Below are 4,997 nucleotides of genomic sequence, written 5' to 3' on the forward strand. Positions count from 1 at the left end.
GCTGGGCATGGTGGCGCGTGCCTGTAATCCCAGCTACTCGGGAGGCTGAGGCAGGAGAATTGCCTGAACCCAGGAGGCGGAGGTTGCGGTGAGCCGAGATCGCGCCACCGCACTCCAGCCTGGGGGATGGAGCAAGACTCCGCCTCAATAAATAAATAAATAACAGCAAAACCAACATGCGGAGGGAGCCTGAGACAGGAGTGCGAGCTGGTGGTCAGCACGGGGAGAGGCACAGACGCTCCTCGGAGGCAGAAGCTGGTTCCTTACAGCGGTGGAAAGAAAGAAGCCGACTCTGGGGAGACCGGAGAACAGAAACACAGGAGGCGGAAATAAATACTGCGGATGGCGACAGAGGCAAAACAAAACGTCCCCTGCTCCAAATCCGCGGCGGAGCGAGTGCTGGCAGAAGGGGGCGTGGGAACCTCCGTTCCCAGCCGGGCTTCCAGGGAGCCAGACACGGAGGCCCAGGACTCCGCCAGCGGTGAGTCCGTTCCCCTTCTTGGAGGAAGCGTGACCCACAGAGACCCACAGGCCCCACGGGAGAGCAGTGCCACCCCGTGACATTCCACAAGGCCCCGCTGGCCGGCCCTGCCCTGCTCCAGACAGCGGCACACAGGCAAGGCCCTGCAGCCTGAGGCCCGGGGACCCCGGCCTTCCCCCAAGGAGGCTGCGAACAGACAGGCTTCCTCGGGGAGCCTCGGCAGGAGATGAGCAGAACGTCCACGGAGCCAGGGACTGCGGCACCCGCGAAGTCTCGGGTCACGCCTGCGGCACCTGGACCCGAACCCGGCACCGGCAAAGGCACGCAGCCTACGAGCGGCCCAGAGAGCGAGCCGGAACCAGAGAGCCGGAACCCGAGCGCGGAACCAGAGCGCCCCGGCGGCAACGGAGGCCACCGCGGGCGCCAAAGCAGTAGCGCCCCCTGCGGACCGGCGGCCGCCGCGCAGAAGCAGGCTGGGCTCGGAAACACGTGCTTTACAGATGGGGAAGTGAGTGAGACGATGCCCGAGACAAAGTCCGCAGCCTGGCGCAGGTGAAGACCACCGCGAAGAGGAAGCTCGCAGCCAGAGCTGAGTGACAGGCTGCGGGCGGGCTGGAGGGTGGCCGGGCGCGCGGGAACCTTCCCTGCAAAACCAGCAGCGGGGCACACGCGTGGAGAACAGGAGACCAAGAACAGCGTAAAATGTCCTCGAGCGGAAGGAACGCTGCTGAGTGTGAGCGTGAGATTGCAAGCACCCACAAATTCAGGCAAGGCAGGTGAGGAGGGACACAGGCCTGCGCATCCTGGAAAGCTCTTGGACTTGAAAGATGAAAATAAATGATCCTGGGAAGATCTTGAAAGATCGAGACCAGCCTGGGCAGCATAGCGAAACTCTGTCTCCAAAAAAAAAAAAAAAAAGTTTTTAAAGACATAAGCCTATTCATAGAAGGATTTCAAATCACACCACTCCATATAACAAAAATTAATTTTGTTTTTCTAGTATGAATCCCCAGAAGCAGATGAGACAGATCCAAGCTCAAGTGGTTTACTTAGGAGGTGGTCCCAGGAGACACTGGTGGCAGGGGACGGGTGACGTCGGCAGGGAAGGCTGCCAGTGAAGGGTCCAGCATCAGGGTGACCACTGCGACCCATTGGGGCTCAGTCCCTGGCACTGCCATGGTTTATACCAGCTCTAGCCGGTTATGGGAGGGGGATGCTTCTATGGGGCACTAATTCCTGGCACTTCCTGCTGCTGCAGGGTAGGTGGCTTTGGTGGAAAGATGGTCTGCATGGCCTGCAATGCAAGACCCAAGGGGCTCTGATGGCCCCCATGGCACCGCTGCAGTCCACCCCTGGCAGCTTCAGACACACTCATGCCCCACACTGAGCTCACACTTTGCTGTCTCTGGGTCTTCAAGGTGACAATTGCCTGCGATAATTTCTGAAAAACAATAAATAATTTCTAAACAAAAAATAATTTCTAAAAAATGGAAAGAAGTCTTAGAGCAGAAACATTTTGGGCTGGGCAAGGCTGTGGCTATGGCAGTCAGCCCTCGCTCTCAGCCTGGACACTCGGCCCCTGGTGAATAAGTCATGTCAGGGAGAACCCGTCTGGTGCCCCATCTCCAGGATACGTGTGCTCCTTTGTACATATATTAAAAAATTCATTTTGAAAGGAACAAAAAAGCTCCACTGCCCTCCTTCATGTCTGTGATTTCTTGATTTTCAAACACTGAATGGCTTGTTTTGCTCCTGGAGAGATGTTTTGGCGCCTCTGCTGTGCTTGGGTTGGCAGTGAAAGTTTTCCTGATTTAGGACCCTGTTCTCAAATGTTTCGGATGTTGGGTGTCTGTGAGGGTCCCATGGTTATGAGCCATGGAAAGAGGCTTCATGTGACTCAGTGCACACAGAGTTTGTGGGTGGAATTGGGGGCCGCTGAGCTCGGGAGGGGAAGCTGCAGGGGGCCAGGGCTCTTGGGAGCAAAAATTGATGATGGTTGAGGCTCATGTCCTCTGGGACAGAGCCTGCGTCTCCTGGAGCGAGGGCTGCATTCCGGGGGCTAGCGGTCCTTGGCCCACCCATCACAAGGTGGCCAGGACATTGGATGGATAGGGCGGATGAATTGAGGAACACCCTAGGCAGGGATGCAGGGAAACCCACAGCTGCCCATGCCAGGCCCTCTGCATGGGCAGGAACAGACTTCCCGGCTTCTCGTGTGCCCGCCTCCTGTTCCCGCCCACATCACCCCTGCACCCATGCTCAGCGCTTTGCAGTCCCATCTCCATCTTAGATAAATATTTTCACTATTTCTTCTTTTTTCTTCTTTTTACAAATAGAAATGAGGTATCACTGTGTTTCCCAGGCTGGTCTCAAACACCTGGCCTCAAGTGTCCTCTCTCCTCGGCCACTCAGATGCTTACAGATGTGAGCCACTGCACCCAGACCATTTCATATGTCTCTTTTCTTCAACTTTTTAAATTTTTTACCCAATAACAAATAACCAACCAATCTTGAATTTTTGCACAGACGTCCTAACCCTTCTGGAACCTGCATGGCAGCACAAGGTGAGGGCAATTCCTCACCACTCACCCATCTTTGTAGGATGGGGTCTGCCCTGCCCTCCACGTGTGGCCCATGGACATCCAGGCTGGCTCCGCCTTGACTCACCTGGGCCCTGCTGGCCTGGCTCGCTTCAGGACCACCCTGTAGCCTCAGCCAAGAATCATGTCCAGGCAGGAGAGGAGGAGGTGAGGATGCTGGTGTGGGCGGGAGGCGGGCAGTGGTTCCTTGGTGCAGCCCTGGAGAGAGGCTGTCACTTTGCAGGCTCATCCCCCTGGAGGCCTGTCCAGCTTGAATTTGTGGCTCCTGGGGCATGTTTATCACTCCAGTGTGGTGGCCTCTCCTCCCTCACTGTGGCCGGCCTCCCCATGTCCCAGCGACCCCAGCGTCTGCATATACCATGGCCTTGGGAATGTGCCCATGGGAAAGCCAGGGTGGGGGCAAGGATCTCAGAGACCAGGGCCAGCTCTGCCTTGCTCTGGGGGTGATGATGGAGGCACCAGTGTCCCTCTCTCCAGCGCTGCCACTGAGCCCAGGCTTCTAAAGGGGGCGGCTCGGAGGATCCCTCTGAGATCATCCTGGGGCGGGAGCCATGCGGTGGCCCCATGGCTGCAGCCCTGATGCTGTGTCCCCACTCCCGCCCTCCTCACTGGCTTCCCAAACACTCCTGCCCAGGGCCCTGCCCATCTCAAGCTGAACCTGAGACCCGAGAGCGGCTCTGCAGGAGGCCCCCCCCAGGACACGGCGTGGCCCCACAGGCCAGTTGGATGTCATGCCTCTTGTGGTTGCCAACGTCTTCCCAGCTTCCCTGGTGGCTCCCCCTCCCAGCAGGCCTCCCAGGGAGCCGGCGCAAGCCCCTCCATCCCCACAGATAGGCCACCCAGAGCTGGGGAAGAAGCTGTTTATTTGGTGTCAGGCAGGTGGGTCAGGGAAGGCTCATGGCTGGAGGGTGGGTCCAGGCGGCCCGGGCTCCATGTCTGGCAGCAGGGTGGACTCTGGAGGTGCAGACCCGGGGACCACTGTGCTGGGAAGAGGAGAAGAGGTCAGGGAGGCTGCAGGGTAGAGGCCAGGGAGGCTGCAGGGTAGAGGCCAGGGAGGCTGCAGAGTAGAGGCCAGGAAGGCTGCAGGGTGGGGCAGAGGACACGCCCAAAGCTCCCTCCCCAGGCTCCACAGCCCCCACATCGGCCATTGCTGGGCAGCCTCGGGGCTTCAGAGCGACCTCAACTCCTCCAACACCTGAGCAGGCCTCTGAGCAGCCTCAGTGGGTGGGGGAGGGGGAGTGGACCAAGTGGGGACAGGTGCAGGGGGCAATGGGCCGAGCTGACACCTGAGGAGCCCAAGGGTGGCCTCGCTGTGGACGGGCTGAGGAGGACCCTCACTCGGGCTGGCAGGCCCAGGGACAGGTGAAAGAAAGGACTTCCCAAAAGTCCCAGGAATTGCGGGTGGGCAGACTCCAAGGTGCCAACCTCCTGCCTGGGCCGGGAGGTCTCCCTGCCTGTGTGGGATGGCAGGGGCCAGAGCAGACAGACCCTCGAACCCTGGGAGCAAGGCCCACTCACCCTAGTGTTCGGGAACGCAGCTTCCTGCAGAGACCCAGAAAAAGCCAGTGATGAGAAGATGCCCTGGCCCAGGGCCCAGACCCCGTCACAGCCCAGGGCCCAGACCCTGCCACCATGAGGACCCTAAGCAGGAGCCCCTGTGAGGAGACTCGGGGCACACGGGGACACGGGGGTCATGGGACACTGGAGGTCACAGAGAGACACACGGGGCACATGGGGGACGGGGGACAGGGCACATACATCCTCTCACCCATCTGTAGGGGCATGAAAATAATCCCCTCTGAGAGTCCCTTGCGCTGCACGAGTTTCTTAAATTCTTCCAGGGCCTCCAGGTTGGTGTCAGGATTCCGACCTGCAGGTGAGGTGACCAGGTCAGCTGAGGTGGGGACAGCGGCCTG

At 59.3% G+C, this 4,997-nt stretch overlaps 1 protein-coding gene and 1 long non-coding RNA gene across 2 annotated transcripts in view; both read right to left on the reverse strand.

Moving 5' to 3' along the window:
* Positions 1 to 4,997, reverse strand: part of LOC108295427 (odorant-binding protein 2a) — a 29,475-nt gene that overhangs the window by 21,942 nt on the left and 2,536 nt on the right. The gene's annotated exons all lie outside the window — the stretch shown is intronic.
* Positions 3,940 to 4,971, reverse strand: LOC119469376. Its single transcript, XR_005198167.1, has 3 exons — positions 4,850 to 4,971; positions 4,600 to 4,623; positions 3,940 to 4,064 (listed from the first exon to the last, which is right to left on the reverse strand). It is a non-coding gene; the product is annotated as an uncharacterized LOC119469376 (long non-coding RNA).

This window comes from Cebus imitator, unplaced genomic scaffold (genome assembly GCF_001604975.1).
Source record: "Cebus imitator isolate Cc_AM_T3 unplaced genomic scaffold, Cebus_imitator-1.0 Scaffold638, whole genome shotgun sequence".
Classification (NCBI taxonomy): Eukaryota; Metazoa; Chordata; class Mammalia; order Primates; family Cebidae; genus Cebus; species Cebus imitator.